Source organism: Mesoplodon bidens (assembly GCF_964165515.1).
Source record: "Mesoplodon bidens genome assembly, chromosome: 5".
NCBI lineage: Eukaryota > Metazoa > Chordata > Mammalia > Artiodactyla > Ziphiidae > Mesoplodon > Mesoplodon bidens.
The window spans coordinates 56,934,419-56,952,150 of NC_138161.1; the positions used below are offsets into that span (position 1 = coordinate 56,934,419).

At 42.0% G+C, this 17,732-nt stretch overlaps 1 pseudogene across 1 annotated transcript; it reads right to left on the minus strand.

Moving 5' to 3' along the window:
* Nucleotides 1-1,959: 1,959 nt before the first annotated feature.
* LOC308618072 (inosine-5'-monophosphate dehydrogenase 1-like) lies at nucleotides 1,960-3,518 on the minus strand (annotated as a pseudogene). Its single transcript has one exon. The product of its transcript is annotated as an inosine-5'-monophosphate dehydrogenase 1-like (transcript).
* Nucleotides 3,519-17,732: the final 14,214 nt, after the last annotated feature.

The following is a 17,732-nucleotide window of genomic DNA, read 5'->3' on the forward strand; positions in this document are numbered from 1 at the left end:
TCCGGGAGGATCCCACATGCCGCGGAGCGGCTGGGCCCGTGAGCCATGGCCGCTGAGCCTGCGCGTCTGCAGCCTGTGCTCCGCAACGAGAGAGGCCACAGCAGTGAGAGGCCCACGTACCGCAAAAAAAAGAAAAAAAAAGAAAAAAAAAATGCTTCTATGGGCATTTGGAAATAAAATGCAACTTTGGCTTGGTAATTGTGGCTGACAGATCTGTTACTAAATTCCAGCACACAGGGAATTCTAAAGGTGAATTGTCAACTTGCTACGAGGTTTTCAACCAGTGTCCATAACAGGTGTATGCAAGTCCACAAATGTCAGGATTTGGCAGATATTGCTTGATAAGATTGTACTAGGAAACTTCCCTGGTGGTGCAGTGGTTAAGAATCCACCTTCCAATTCAGGGGACATGGGTTCAATCACTGGTCGGGGAACTAAGATCCAACATGCTTCGGGGCAACTAAGCCCATGTGCCGCAGCTACTGAGCCTGCGTGCCACAACTAGAGAGAAGCCTGTGCACTGCAACGGAAGAGCCCACATACCGCAATGAAGATCCCGCGTGCTGCAACTAAGACCTGATGCAGCCAAATAAATAAAAAAAAAAAAAAAAAAAAAAAAAGAATGACAGATGATGTTTTAAAAAAAGATTGTGGGCTTCCCTGGTGACGCAGTGGTTGAGAGTCCGCCTGCCGATGCAGGGGACACAGGTTCGTGCCCCAGTCTGGGAAGATCCCACATGCTGCGGAGTGGCTGGGCCTGTGAGCCATGGCCGCTGAGCCTGCGCGTCTGGGGCCTGTGCTCCGCAATGTGAGAGGCCACAATAGTGAGAGGCCCGCGTACCTCAAAAAACAAAACAAAACAAAACAAAAAGATTGTATTGGGTTTTGAAAGACTGGGTAAAAATACGTGATAATATATAGTTCTGGTGTTTCCCAGTGGTTGCTAGACCTATGTGTACAAAATTATCTTTACTAATTTAATAAATAAAAATATATTTGACCCTTGAACAATGTGGGTGTGAGAGGGACTGACCCCTTGTGCAGTCGAAAATCCATATATAACTTTTGACTCCCCCAAAACTTAACTACTAATAGCCAACTGTTGACCGGAAGCCTTGCTGATAAACAGTCTATTAACACATGTTTTGTATGTTACATGTATTATATACAGTATTCTTACAATAAAGTAAGCTAGAGAGAAGGAAATGTTATTAAGAAAATTATAAGGACTAGAAAATACCCTTACTGTACTATACTGTATTTAGCGATACCATAGGTTTATGTCATCTGTTTACAAGATGAATCATCTGTTAGTAACTACCTCATTATTATTATTATTATTTTTTTGCGGAGGCATTGAAACCTCTTGATTTATTCAGATTATTTAACATACAATGATGCAACTGTGACCCCAAAGTGTGCAAAGTTAAAGCCTTCAACTGCAGCTGAGAGGAGAGGGCAGGAATGGTACACCTGGGCACGGGGGTGAATCAGGAATGACGGGCAGCCTCCTCCCCAGGGCCAGGGATGGAGCGACCTGAGGAGCAGGGCCTGGATAGTCCAGGGCCAGGGGAAGGGGGCAGAGACCTCCCTCTGGCCTAGGTCAGGAGCCCAGAAGTGCCACATGGCTGAGGGGGCAGCAGCCCAGGAAGGGGCCAGAGGCAGGGCCAGGAGAGCACCATTTCTGGGGTGGGGCTAGGGAGGGAGGTGCCCTACAGGAGAAGCCAGGGGGCCACCTGTCCCAGGGGTAGGAGCCAGGCTGGAGCAGACTGCAGTGAGAAAGACCTGAGGCAGGGGGAGGGCTTGAGAGCCCAGGCTGGCTGGGCTCAGGGGAACTAAAGAAGGGGGAACCTGGGGGGGCTCCCAGGGCAGCCCGGCCTGGGAGCAGTCCTGAACCTGTGGCGGAAGCCCAGGGAGGGGCCTCAGAGCCTCAGGGCCTCCCCTCCTCTCTCCCTGGAAAGGAGCTGGGGAACCAGTAGTGCAAATCTGTGGACAATTTGCACTCAGTTATGGAGGGAGTTATGGAGGGAGGCTATGCCCAAAGAGGGACCTTGGGACCCAAACCCTCTGCCACCTTGGCCTCCACCACCGTCCTCAGTACAGCTGCTTCTCGTAAGAGTGCAGGCCGTGGACACCACCCTTCATCTGAGTTGACATGGCCTGCTTCTCAAACTTGAGCTCTCCTGAGTACATCATGGACCTCAGGACAGACAGGCTACGGGCACCAAACCCGTGGCAGCCGTGCTGGATCCCACTATGAGGTAGGGCACGAACTTCTGAATGGAGCCTTTGTCCTGGATGGAGCCCGCGACACCCTGCGTGATCTTCACCTTATCTCCCTCGCTGAAGTAGCGCTTCTGGCTGCTGCTGATCTTCTCCATGGCGTCCAGCGAGCCTATGCCCTGGTACTTCTTGAGCCTCACACCATCCGAGAAGAAGTACTCTCCAGGGGCCTCCGTGGTGATGGCGAGCAGGGAGCCCGTCATCACTGTGGAAGCTCCAGGGGCCAGGGCCTTGACCACAGGCCCCACGGTCTGGATGCCACCATTGGCTATGACTGGCACCCCGAAGCGCAGGGTGTACTCAGCCACCTTGTACATGGCAGTGCCCTGGGGCCGACGACAGGCCATCACTTCTTCTTGGTTGATGCAGATGGAGCCGCAGCCCATGCCCACACGCAGCCCGTCCACACCAGCATCAATCAGGTTCTTGGCCTGAGCTGCTGTCACCACATTTCTCCCAGTCACCTGGAGGTGGGGGTACTGTGTGGTGGTACCCCTTGATGTGGTGCACCATGGCGATCTGATACACAGAGTTTCCTTGGGATGAGTTCAGCACTATGACGTCAGCACTCGCCTGGGTGAGCAGGTCCAGGTGGTATTTGTCATCCTCATGGGTGCCCATGGCCGCCCCACACAGCAGCTGCTTGTGGGAATCCTTGGAGGCCAGAGGGTAGTCCTGGTTCTTCAGGTCAGTGCGGACAATGATGGCCACTAGCTCGTCTTGATCATTGACAATGGGAAGCTTCCCTTTCTTGCTGTGCTGCAAGATCTCATTTGCCTCTTTCAGTGTCATACCCACTAGAGCCACCACCAGCTCATTCCACGGTGTCATCACCTCACTGAGGAGGGTGTGTGGTCCTTCTCGGTGAGGGAGTCGATGTCTTGGGAGGTGACGACGCCCACCGGCTTGCTGCTCATGGTGCCCGTCTCAGTGATGGAGATGCCGGAGAAGCCATCCTGGATCTTGGCCTCCAGTGCCTCGCCCACGGTGTGTGAGGGACTCAGCACCACAGGGTCCGTGATGAAGCCCTGTTCAAACTTCTTGACCTTCCGGACCTCGTTGGCCTGGAACTCTGGAGTGCAGTTGTGGTGAATGAAACCGATACCGCCCATCAGATCCATTGCGATGACCATGTCAGCCTCTGTCGCAGTGTCCATGGGGGAGGAGATGAGTGGCGTCTTCAGCATGATCTTCCAAGTCAGGGCTGAAATCAGGTCCAGCTCATCAGCTGTGAAGTCTATGAATCCTCAGAGAATCAGGAAATCTCTGTGAAGAGAGGAAATTGAATGTTACTGGGTGAGGAGGGGTCCCTGAAAAGGGAAGGGCCTGCCACGCCAGGGGAAGCATCACAGGGGGTGGGGAGAAGAGCAGAGCCTCTGAGCCCCGTGCCATGTCATGACTGAACCACCCTCATGTCCCTTGCTAGCATCTTGTCGACTTTAGCCCCCATTATTGTCTTAAATGATACAAAAAACTGTAGATGTTACATGTACTACTAACGCTAGACATCAGAAATGAAATAAATTGGAATTCCCTGGTGGTCGAGTGGTCAGGACTCCGAGCTTCCACTGCAAGGGGCACTTTTTTGATCCCTGGTTGGGGAACTAAGATTAGGCATGCCATGTGGCACGACCAAAAAAAAGCAATGAAAAAAAATAATGTGAAAAAGAAATTCATATTTATTTATAGGTATAATGATTCTTGCATTGATAACAAAGAAGCAGCTATATGATTGCTTTATGGTAGCCTAGTAATTTACACAGTTGCTTCATGGTAGCCTAGCACATACACAAATGAATTAATAAGCTGTACGTGTTTATGTGCATAAGTTTTGATAAATTTTAACTTTTTAATAATGGATATGTGTATATTTTATGGCAGTAAATGATAAAATAGGCTAGTTCCTACATATATTTTATGCATTTGTGACATACTTAATTTTTTCTTAATTTTTTGATATTTTAGGCTATATAGTTTGTCTATGAATTTTTTTCAAATTGTCTCAAATCTCCAAGAATTTTTCCAAAATATTTATTTAAGAAAATCTGTATATACGTAGACCCATGCAGTTCAAACCTGGGTTGTTCAAGGTTCAGCTGTATTTGGGAGGAAGTGAGATTTATCAGAAACAAAGTTGATTTGCCTCCTCTAGATGCTGAGTTGATATGGAACGATTTAGCTCTGTGTGTGTGTGTGTGTGTGTGTGTGTGTGTGTGTGTGTATGCACCATGTCTTATTTCTCTCATTTATAAAATTCTGGCTACTTTTATGTTTTAATGTAGCATGGTGTGGAAGAGACCTGTACAATCGAATTTTCTATGATGATAGTAGCCACTAGGCTCCTGTGGCTATTGAACTGTGGCTAATGCAAATGAGTAACAGAATTTTAAATTAAATTAAATGTTAATTAGTTTAAATCTGAATAGCCATCTGTGACTAATGGCTACTGTATTAGACAGTGCCGTTTTAGGCACTGACATACCAGCAATGCTCCCAATACAGTGAGAACTGCTAGGTTAACATGTATTGTAGGGGAACGGCTACTAAACACTGCTATTTCAGGTGTGAAACAACAAAATTCTCTGCTCTCTTACCCCAAGATAAATATTACCTGTATCATTGATTTGATTAGTATCATGTGTTGTATCAACTCTTTCATTTTCTGTCTTTTCTCCGTAAGAATGGCTAGCCTTGACTTCACTGTATTTCTTCTTCATTTAGCACATGTTTAATGAGCACCTGTTATGTCTCAGTGCTGGGTATGCAACAGTGAATAAGAATGATCAGGTCTGTTCCCACAGGGAAGGGTTAGCTTGTCTACTCCCTAATCTCAACCTTCCCCCTCCCCATGTCCCCAGCATCTGGGATAGTAACAACTGGACATACTGCTAAATGAACAAATAAAGAATATTTCTGGATTATATTCCTTTGAGATTCATTGTTTCTAGACTGCATGAGGAAGTTATTTGATCTTTTATGCTTCTACTGTCCTTTTGATTCTTCCTTTGTTCACTTTTTCCCTTCAACCAATTGAGTGCTTTGGTAGGGCAGCCTTGTCCAAATTGAAGTCACTGAAAATAAATAGAATTATCCTTCCATCATGCTATTTTTTTCTTCTTTACCTCTTGGTCTTTTTTTCTTATTTTCCACATTAAATTTGAGATAAGAGATGAAGAAGGGGACAGATGGCCAAGCAGAGGACTCATGGGCAGGGTTGTGAGGTGCACAACTCCAGTCCTTTTCTCTCTAATTTACTCTCTTTTCCCTTCAAGCCATGGATACACGACTGACTTTACCCTTCATGTTCCTTCTATTAGAAGACTGTTTCCCAATATTCCCAACACTTTCCTCTTTCTACTCTAAAAAATTGTCTCACTTTCCTTTGAAGGACAGATCAACATAAAAGAAAACTAAAAATCAACCTTGAGGTCATTCATTATAAAGTTTACATTCTTGATTGATCTCATACTCTTAAAATATTCCTCTAATCAACCTAACATTTTTAGTAAATGCCCCTATAGGAGTTTTCTTCTGTACTTTTTTGACTTTGTGGTGATTATCAATGTAGATATTTAACGAGATCTGCAGGAAATCTATATTTGTTCCAATAGGAGCACCTTTATTTTGTTTGGTTGAGCAATTGTTCTGTGGTGGTCAAATATACTCAAAATAACTATACCATCAAAAGTCAATCTTGATTCCATTTAAAAATCAAATTTGAAACTGCAATCACATTTTTAATAACCTCATTCCAGAGGCTCTGTATTTTTTCATGAGCATGGGGATCTATCCAGGAGGTCGATCTCCTTACTGCATAACTGGTTTTGAATTGTTCGTAGGATTAGGAGGCTTTCAGTCATGTGCCAGAAAGCTAACTGCTTTCTTTCCTATTGCTTCTGTAACAAAGTATCCCAAACTCAGTGGCTTAAAGCAACACACATGTATTCTCTTACAGTTCTGGAGGTCAGATGTCCAAAAATTAATCTTGGGCTAAAATCAAGGCATCACGAGGCTTGAGTTCCTTCTGGATGCTCTTGGGGATAATTGGTTTTATTGTCTTTTCTAGCTTCTAAAGGCTGACCACATTCCTTGGCTTGTGGCCCTGCATCAGTCCTACCTCTGCCTCTGTTGTCATATCTCCTCTCTAATCATGACCCTCCTGCCTCCCTCTTAAAAAGCCTTTGTGATTTGGACCCACATGCATAATCCAGGATAATCTCCCACTGTCAAGATGCTTAACTTAATCACATCTGAAAAGTCACTTTTATCATGTAAAGCAACATATTCACAGGGATTAGGATGTGGGCATCCTTGGGAACCCATATTATGTTAACCATATCAACTCTAACTTAAACAAAAAAAGAAAGGGCACACTTGGTGCAGAGCCTCATTTGTTCTTTTGACATGTCTTCATCCTTTTTTTTTTTTTTTTTTTTTGTCCCCAACCTTTTTTAAGCACTTCCTTACCTTTTGGGTAGCCATGACTCTTGATATCAGAGTTGTGTAAACGTTCTTTATTTTTTTAATTTTTTTAGTTTTTTGGCTGCACCCCGTGGCTTGTGAAATGTTAGTTCCCCAACCAGAGATTGAACCTGGGCCTGGCAGTGAAAGTGCCGAGTCCTAACCACTGGACCACCAGGGAATTCCCAAGGTTCTTTAAGTCATTAAGAGTGGCTGAAGGAACTGCAAACTTGGGTGCTAAGGTGCAAATTCAAGCTAAGAAGGCTCTTGTTATTGATTTTCACCTTGTATTTAAGGCAGACATTAGGAGAACATTTCTTTTGCTAAAGGACAGCTGCTTTTCTTTCTGCAACTCCAAACTCTACATCCTTCTTTTTTAATTTTTAAGTCTCAGCCTCATAGTCAATCAATCTCTTCTGATCCAAGTGGATGAAAGATACAGTGTCCCTTGTTTCCTTTCTCTCCCTCATCTTCCACATCCAATCTCTCAGAAATTTCTTTAATTTTTGCCTCCAAAATATCTATTGAATTTGGTCTATTCCTCCCATCCCTGCTGCCACCATCTTTGCCCAAGTGCCCATGATCTTTCAGCAGAACTTCTAGAATAGTCTCCCAAAAGACCTCTCTGCTTCCATAGTTGTCTATCTCCAATCCATTTCCAAAGAACAAGTATAGTGATTAAAAATTTAATATATGTATGTATGTGTACGTATCTACATCTTTATATCTGGATGTGTGAATCTGGTTATGTCACTTCCCAACTTAAAACATTTTCTGAAGGTTTACTTTGTACTTAGGGAAAAAAAAATCTAAATCCTTTATAATAAACTACAGACTCCCTGCTTACCTCTTCAACCTTATCTCCTTGTTCCTTGACTACCATGTCCCTATCAGCCTGGACATCTTTAATGTTTCAGAGATGCCCAGCTATAATCCACACTGGGGACATCTATTTGTACAAACGGCTCTCTTTTCCTGAAGCTCTTTTACTTCCTGTTTTCAATGACTAACTCCTTTCCATCCCTTCAGTTTCAGTTCAAGTGATACCTGATCAGCACTACTTTCTAATACTCTCATTTGTGCTAAGGCCCCACTTTTCTGTCACTGAAATTTCTCCCACGGAAATTTTTACAGTTTGAAAATTTATATTTATTTATTAGTTATCTTGACTATTCTTTGTCTTTCTCATTGGTTTGTAAACTCTGAGAGGAGGGTACCACTTTTATTTTATTCCCAGAATGACCAGTGCTTAGCATGGTACCTTGCATATGATAATTATTCAAGAAATATTTGTTGAAAAATGAATTAAATATAGAATAAATATTTGGGTAACTGGTGAAATATCTTTTTAAGACTTTATTTTTGCGAGTTGAGAACCACAATGTTCAAGCAAGATGTGTTGCTAACTGGGAGAGTGAGAAACCAGTTTAAAGGTATACAATGTAGTTCAAGGTACTTTTTTTTTTTTTTAAAGAAGATGTTGGGGGTAGGAGTTTATTAATTAATTAATTTATTTTTGCTGTTTTGGGTCTTTGTTTCTGTGCGAGGGCTTTCTTTAGTTGTGGCAAGTGGGGCCCACTCTTCATCGCGGTGCGTGGGCCTCTCACTATCACGGCCTCTCTTGTTGCGGAGCAAAGGCTCCAGATGCGCAGGCTCAGTAGTCGTGGCTCACGGGCCTAGTTGCTCCGCGGCATGTGGGATCTTCCCAGACCAGGGCTTGAACCCATGTCCCCTGCATTAGCAGGCAGATTCTCAACCACTGCGCCACCAGGGAAGCCCTCAAGGTACTTTTTAATTAAATATTAAATGCCACAACTTGTTTCACTTTGGTAGAAAACACACCAAGGAGTAAGAGTTTGTTTATAATTAAAATAACACCAAAAATAGCATTTTGATTAAAATTTGAGAAAGTTAGGATCTAATGTATAACCAAAATGAAAGATACTCAAAATGCTTATAAGAAAATCAAAACAAAGCAAATAAATAACATAAACAAGTAAAAGAAACAAAAGCAAAACCAAAAGCTCTCTATTAACAAAGGAGGATGGTAGTGGGGTGGGGAGCATTTCTTTTTCTCTAAAATGTCAACTACTGCAAAAAAAGCATGTTTACTAAAACTTTTTCAGGGCTATGTTAAGGATTCAATAGTATTGAAAAACAATGGCAAATGTGCTTATTTTGCTTTGGTCTCCTGATTATTTTAGTAGGGGTGATTTTTAGGGTATTATAAGTTGTCTTCAGGGAGGCAGTTAGAGGCCTGGGTGCTACTGGTATATAATAGAAACAAAACCTTGAGTACGGAGGGAAAAGCTTTGCTATAGCTTAAGGTCAAACTAGAGCTGGAATATAGATTGAAAAGCCCAGTTTATAACACCAAAAGTAGGGACTGTGGTGCCATAATAATTGAACTTCTGACAAAAAGAAAGTTACTTCAGGGCTTCCCTGGTGGCACAGTGGTTGAGAGTCTGCCTGCCGATGCAGGGGACACGGGTTCATGCCCTGGTCGGGGAAGATCCCACATGCCGCAGAGCGGCTGGGCCCGTGAGCCATGGCCACTGAGCCTGTGCGTCTGGAGACTGTGCTCCACAATGGGAGAGGCCACAACAGTGAGAGGCCTGCATACTGCAAAAAAAAAAAAAAAAAAAAAGAAAGTTACTTCAGGATAGAAATATAGAGAAAGTTGACTTTATTCTTTAATAAATGTAAAGTATATAAAAACTTAAATTCTAAGTACCATTTTAATGTTCAAAGACTATATAATACGTTTGTGTGTGTGCAGTGTACATTTAATAGCTAAACATACTGAAATTCTTATGAAAATATTTATTTCTTACTAATTAAAAAATGCACTGGTCCATTGGTTTTATCCTATGGGTTCTCATACTTTTTTTTTTTATGGCATGAACTATCTTGGTGACTCATTTTTTGTTTGTTTGTTTTTTAGCATCTTTATTGGAGTATAATTGCTTTACAGTGGTGTGTTAGTTTCTGCATTATATCAAAGTGAATCAGCTATACATATACATATATCCGCATATCTCCTCCCTCTTGTGTCTCCCTCCCACCCTCCCTATCTGACCACTCTAGATGGTCACAAAGCACTGAGCTGATCTCCCTGTGCTATGCAGCTGCTTCCCACTAGCTATCTATTTTACATTTGGTAGTGTATATATGTCCATGCCACTCTCTCACTTCTTCCCAGCTTACCCTTCCACTCCCCGTGTCCTCAAGTCCATTCTCTATGTCTGTATCTTTATTACTGTCTTGCCCTTAGGTTCTTCAGAATGATATATTTTTTGAATTTTAGAATTTTATTCACTTTTTTATACAGCAGTTCTTATTAGTTATACATTTTACACACATCAATCCCAGTCTCTCAATTCATCATACCACCACCACCACCACCCCCGCCACTTTCCCCCCTTGGTGTTGATACATTTGTTCTCTACATCTCTGTCTCTATTTCTACCCTGCAAGCTGGTTCATCTGTACCATTTTTCTAGGTTCCACATACATACGTTAATATACGATATTTGCTTTTCTCTTTCTGACTTACTTCACTCTGTATGACAGTCTCTAGGTCCATCCACATCTCTACAAAGGCCCCAGTTTCGTTCCTTTTTATGGCTGGGTAATATTCCATTGTATATATGTGCCACATCTTCTTTATCCATTCATCCGATGATGGACACTTAGGTTGCTTCCATGTCCTGGCTATTGTAAATAGAGCTACAATGAACATTGTTGTACATGACTCTTTTGAATTATGGTTTTCTCAGGGTATATGCCCAGTAGTGGGATTGCTGGGTCGTATGGTAGTTCTATTTTTAGTTTCCAAGGAACATCTATACTGTTCTCCATAGTGACTATATCAATTTACATTCCCACCAGTGGTTCAGGAGGGTACCCTTTTCTCCACACCCTCTCCAGCATTTATCATTTGTAGATTTTTTGATGGTGGCCATTCTTACTGGTGTGAGGTGATACCTCATTGTAGTTTTGATGTGCATTTCTCTAATGGTTAGTGATGTTGCGCATTCTTTCATGTGTTTGTTGGCAATCTGTATATCTTCTTTGGAGAAAGGTCTATTTAGGTTTTCTGCCCATTTTTGGGTTGGGTTGTTTGTTTGTTTGATATTGAGCTGCATGAGCTGCTTGTAAATTTTGGAGATCAGTCCTTTGTCAGTTGCTTCATTTGCAAATACTTTCTCCCATTCTGAGGGTTGTCCTTTTGTCTTGTTTATGGTTTCCTTTGCTGTGCAAAAGCTTTTAAGTTTCATTAATTCCCATTTGCTTATTTTTTTTATATCCATTTCTCTAGGAGGTGGGTCTAAAAGGATCTTGCTGTGATTTATGTTGTAGAGTGTTCTGCCTATGTTTTCCTCTAAGAGTTTGGTAGTGTCTGGCCTTACATTTAGGTCTTTAATCCATTTTGAGTTTATTTTTGTGTATGGTGTTAGGGAGTGTTCTAATTTCCTTCCTTTACATGTAGCTGTTCAGTTTCCCCAGCACCACTTACTGAATAGGCTGTCTTTTCTCCATTGTTTATTCTTGCCTCCTGTATCAAAGATAAAGTGACCGTATGTGCGTGGGTTTATCTCTGGGCTTTCTATCCTGTTCCATTGTTCTATATTTCTGTTTTTGTGCCAGTACCATACTGTCTTGATTACTGTAGCTTTGTAGCATAGTCTAAAGTCAGGGAGCCTGATTCCTCCAGCTCCATTTTTCGTTCTCAAGGTTGCTTTGGCTATTGGGCATCTTTTGTGTTTCCACCCAAATTGTGAAATTTTTTTTTTAATTAGTTTCTGCTTTATAACAAAGTGAATCAGTCATACATACACATCTGTTCCCACATCCCTTCCCTCATGCATCTCCCTCCCTCCCACCCTCCCCATCCCACCCCTCCAGGCGGTCACAAAGCACCGAGCTGATCTCCCTGTGCTCTATGGCTGCTTCCCACTATCTATCTACCTTACGTTTGGTAGTGTATATATGTCCATGCCTCTCTTTCGCTTTGTCACAGCTTACCCTCCCCCCTCCCCATATCCTCAAGTCCATTCTCAAGTAGGTCTGTGTCTTTATTCCCGTTTTGCCCCTAGGTCCTTCATGACTTTTTTTTTTTTTTTAAATTCCGTATATATGTGTTAGCATACGGTATTTGTCTTTCTCTTTCTGACTTACTTCACTCTGTATGACAGACTCTAGGTCTATCCACCTCATTACAAATAGCTCAGTTTCGTTTCTTTTTATGGCTGAGTAATATTCCATTGTATATATGTGCCACATCTTCTTTATCCATTCATCCGATGATGAACACTTAGGTTGTTTCCAGCTCCGGGCTATTGTGAATAGAGCTGCAATGAACATTTTGGTACATGTCTCTTTTGGAATTATGGTTTTCTCAGGGTATATGCCTAGTAGTGGGATTGCTGGGTCATATGGTAGTTCTATTTTTAGTTTTTTAAGGAACCTCCATACTGTTCTCCATAGCGGCTGTACCAATTCACATTCCCACCAGCAGTGCAACAGTGTTCCCTTTTTTCCACACCCTCTCCAGCATTTATTGTTTCTAGATTTCTTGATGATGGCCATTCTGACTGGTGTGAGATGATATCTCATTGTAGTTTTGATTTGCATTTCTCTAATGATTAATGATGTTGAGCATTCTTTCATGTGTTTGTTGGCAGTCTGTATATCTTCTTTGGAGAAATGCCTATTTAAGTCTTCTGCCCATTTTTGGATTGGGTTGTTTGTTTTTTTGCTATTGAGCTGCATGAGCTGTTTATAAATTTTGGAGATTAATCCTTTGTCAGTTGCTTCATTTGCAAATATTTTCTCCCATTCTGAGGGTTGTCTTTTGGTCTTGTTTATGGTTTCCTTTGCTGTGCAAAAGCTTTGAAGTTTCATTAGGTCCCATGTGTTTATCTTTGTTTTTATTTCCATTTCTCTAGGAGGTGGGTCCAAAAGGATCTTGCTGTGATTTATGTCATAGAGTGTTCTACCTATGTTTTCCTCTAAGAGTTTGATAGTTTCTGGCCTTACATTTAAGTCTTTAATCCATTTTGAGCTTATTTTTGTGTATGGTGTTAGGGAATGATCTAATCTCAAACTTTTACATGTCCCTGTCCAGTTTTCCCAGCACCACTTATTGAAGAGGCTGTCCTTTCTCCACTGTACATTCCTGCCTCCTTTATCAAAGATAAGTTGGCCATATGTGCGTGGGTTTATCTCTGGGCTTTCTATCCTGATCCACTGATCTATCTTTCTGTCTTTATGCCAGTACCACACTGTCTTGATTACTGTAGCTTTGTAGTATAGTCTGAAGTCAGGGAGCCTGATTCCTCCAGCTCCGTTTTTCGTTCTCAAGATTGCTTTGGCTATTCGGGGTCTTTTGTTTTTCCAAACAAATTCTGAAATTTTTTGTTCTAGTTCTGTGAAAAATGCCAGTGGTAGTTTGATAGGGATTGCATTGAATCTGTAGATTGCTTTGGGTAGTAGAGTCATTTTCACAATATTGATTCTTCCAATCCAGGAGCATGGTATATCTCTCCATCTATTTGTATCATCTTTAATTTCTTTCATCAGTGTCTTATAATTTTCTGCATACAGGTCTTTTGTCTCCTTAGGTAGGTTTATTCCTAGATATTTTATTCTTTTTGTTGCAATGGTAAATGGGAGTGTTTTCTTGATTTCATTTTCAGATTTTTCATCATTAGTGTACAGGAATGCCAGAGATTTCTGTACATTAATTTTGTATCCTGCTACTTTACCAAATTCATTGATTAGTTCTAGTAGTTTTTCGGTAGCATCTTTAGGATTCTCTATGTATAGTATCATGTCATCTGCAAACAGTGACAGCTTTACTTCTTCTTTTCCAATTTGGATTCCTTTTATTTCCTTTTCTTCTCTGATTGCTGTGGCTAAAACTTCCAAAACTATGTTGAATAAGAGTGGTGAGAGTGGGCAGCCTTGTCTTGTTCCTGATCTTAGTGGAAATGGTTTCAGTTTCTCACCATTGAGGACAATGTTGGCTGTGGGTTTGTCATATATGGCCTTTATTATGTTGAGGAAAGTTCCCTCTATGCCTACTTTCTGCAGGGTTTTTATCATAAATGGGTGTTGAATTTTGTCGAAAGCTTTCTCTGCATCTATTGAGATGATCATATGGTTTTTCTCCTTCAACTTGTTAATATGGTGTATCACATTGATTGATTTGCGTATATTGAAGAATCCTTGCATTCCTGGAATAAACCCCACTTGATCCTGGTGTATGATCCTTTTAATGTGCTGTTGGATTCTGTTTGCTAGTATTTTGTTGAGGATTTTTGCATCTGTGTTCATCAGTGATATTGGCCTGTAGTTTTCTTTCTTTGTGACATCCTTGCCTGGTTTTGGTATCAAGGTGATGGTGGCCTCGTAGAATGAGTTTGGGAGTGTTCCTTCCTCTGATATTGTTTGGAAGAGTTTGAGAAGGATGGGTGTTAGCTCTTCTCTAAATGTTTGATAGAATTCGCCTGTGAAGCCATCTGGTCCTGGGCTTTTGTTTGATGGAAGATTTTTTATCACAGTTTCAATTTCAGTGCTTGTGATTGGTCTATTCATATTTTCTATTTCTTCCTGAGTCAGTCTTGGCAGGTTGTGCATTTCTAAGAATTTGTCCATCTCTTCCAGGTTGTCCATTTTATGGGCATAGAGTTGCTTGTAGTAATCTCTCATGATCTTTTGTATTTCTGCAGTGTCAGTTGTTACTTCTCCTTTTTCATTTCTAATTCTATAGATTTGAGTCTTCTCCCTTCTTTTCTTGATGAGTCTGGCTAATGGTTTATCAATTTTGTTTATCTTCTCAAAGAACCACCTTTTAGTTTTATTGATCTTTGCTATCGTTTCCTTCATTTCTTTTTCATTTATTTCTGATCTGATTTTTATGATTTCTTTCCTTCTGCTAACTTTGGGGTGTTTTTGTTCTTCTTTCTCTAATTGCTTTAGGTGCAAGGTTAGGTTGTTTATTCGAGATGTTTCCTGTTTCTTAAGGTGGGATTGTATTGCTATAAACTTCCCTCTTAGAACTGCTTTTGCTGCATCCCATAGGTTTTGGGTCGTCCTGTCTCCATTGTCATTTGTTTCTAGGTATTTTTTAAATTCCTCTTTGATTTCTTCAGTGATCACTTCGTTATTAAGTAGTGTATTGTTTAGCCTCCATGTGTTTGTATTTTTTACAGCTCTTTCCTGTAATTGATATCTAGTCTCATAGCATTGTGGTCAGAAAAGACACTTGATACAATTTCAATTTTCTTAAATTTACCAAGGCTTGATTTGTGACCCAAGATATGATCTATCCTGGAGAATGTTCCATGAGCACTTGAGAAAAATGTGTATTCTGTTGTTTTTGGATGGAATGTCCTATAAATATCAATTAAGTCCATCTTGTTTAATGTATCATTTAAAGCTTGTGTTTCCTTATTTATTTTCATTTTGGAAGATCTGTCCATTGGTGAAAGTGGGGTGTTAAAGTCCCCTACTATGATTGTGTTACTGTCGATTTCTCCTTTTATGGCTGTTAGTATTTGCCTTATGTATTGAGGTGCCCCTATGTTTGGTGCATAAATATTTACAATTGTTATATCTTCTTCTTGGATCGATCCCTTGATCATTATGTAGTGTCCTTCTTTGTCTCTTCTAGTAGTCTTTATTTTAAAGTCTATTTTGTCTGATATGAGAATTGCTACTCCAGCTTTCTTTTGGTTTCCATTTGCATGGAATATCTTTTTCCATCCCCTTACTTTCAGTCTGTATGTGTCTCTAGGTCTGAAGTGGGTCTCTTGTAGACAGCATATATATGGGTCTTGTTTTTGTATCCATTCAGCCAATCTGTGTCTTTTGGTGGGAGCATTTAGTCCATTTACATTTAAGGTAATTATCGATATGTATGTTCCTATTCCCATTTTCTTAATTGTTTTGGGTTCGTTATTGTAGGTCTTCTCCTTCTGTTGTGTTTCTTGCCTAGAGAAGTTCCTTTAGCATTTGTTGTAAAGCTGGTTTGGTGGTGCTGAACTCTCTCAGCTTTTGCTTGTCTGTAAACGTTTTAATTTCTCCATCAAATCTGAATGAGATCCTTGCTGGGTAGAGTAATCTTGGTTGCAGGTTTTTCTCCTTCATCACTTTAATTATGTCCTGCCACTCCCTTCTGGCTTGTAGAGTTTCTGCTGAGAGATCAGCTGTTATCCTGATGGGGATTCCCTTGTGTGTTATTTGTTGTTTTTGCCTTGCTGCTTTTAATATGATTTCTTTGTGTTTAATTTTTGACAGTTTGATTAATATGTGTCTTGGCGTATTTCTCCTTGGATTTATTCTGTATGGGACTCTCTGTGCCTCCTGGACTTGATTAACTATTTCCTTTCCCATATTAGGGAAGTTTTCAACTATAATCTCTTCAAATATTTTCTCAGTCCCTTTCTTTTTCTCTTCTTCTTCTGGGACCCCTGTAATTCGAATGTTGGTGCGTTTAATGTTGTCCCAGAGGTCTCTGAGACTGTCCTCTGTTCTTTTCATTCTTTTTTCTTTATTTTGCTCTGCAGCAGTTATTTCCACTATTTTATCTTCCACCTCACTTATCCGTTCTTCTGCCTCAGTTATTCTGCTATTGATCCCATCTAGAGTATTTTTTATTTCATGTATTGTGTTTTTAACCGATGCTTGATTCATCTTTAGTTCTTCTACGTCCTTGTTAACTGTTTCTTGCATTTTGTCTATTCTATTTCCAAGATTTTGGATCTGGGAAATAGAATCTTGGATCATCTTTACCATCATTATTCTGAATTCTTTTTCAGGTAGACTGCCTATTACGTCTTCATTTGTTAGGTCTGGTGGGTTTTTATCTTGTTCCTTCTCCTGCTGTGTGTTTTTCTTTCTTCTCATTTTGCTTATGTTACTGTGTTTGGGGTCTCCTTTTTGCAGGCTGCAGGTTCGTAGTTCCTGTTGTTTTTGGTGTCTGTCCCCAGTGGCTAAGGTTGGTTTAGTGGGTTGTGTAGGCTTCCTGGTGGAAGGTACTAGTGCCTGTGTTCTGGTGAATGAGGCTGGATCTTGTCTTTCTGGTGGGCAGGTCCACGTCTGGTGGTGTGTTTTGGGGTGTCTGCGGAGTTTTTATGATTTTAGGCCACCTCTCTGCTAATGGGTGGCGTTGTGTTTCTGTCTTGCTAGTTGTTTGGCATAGGGTGTCCAGCACTGTAGCTTGCTGGTCGTTGAGTGAAGCTGGGTGCTGGTGTTGAGATGGAGATCTCTGGAAGATTTTTGCCGTTTGATATTATGTGCAGCTGGGAGGTCTCTTGTGGACCAGTGTCCTGAAGTTGGCTCTCCCACCTCAGAGGCACAGCACTGACTCCTGGCTCCTCCATTTGGGATGATTTGTTGTCTATTCATGTATTCCACAGATGCAGGGTACATCAAGTTGATTGTGGAGCTTTAATCCGCTGCTTCTGAGGCTGCTGGGAGAGGTTTCCCTTTCTCTTCTTTGTTCTCACAGCTCCTGGGTCTCAGCTTTGGATTGGGCCCCGCCTCTGCGTGTAGGTCGCCGGAGGGCGTCTGTTCTTCGCTCAGACAGGACAGGGTTAAAGGAGCAGCCTCTTCGGGGACTCTGGCTCACTCAGGCCGGGCGGGAGGGAGGGGCACGGAGTGCGGGGCGAGCCTGCAGCGGCAGAGTTCGGCGTGACGTTGCACCAGCCCGAGGCGCGCCGTGCGTTCTCCCAGGGAAGCCGCCCCTGGATCCCGGGACCCCAGCAGTGGCGGGCTGCACAGGCTCCCGGAAGGGCGGTGTGGACAGTGACCTGCGCTCGCACACAGGCTTCTTGGCGGCGGCAGCAGCAGCCCCAGCGTCCCACGCCCGTCATTGGGCTCCGCGCTTTCAGTCGTGACTCGCGCCCGTCTGTGGAGCCCCTTTAAGCAGCGCTCTTAATCCCCTCTCCTCGCGCACCAGGAAACCAAGAGAGAAGAAA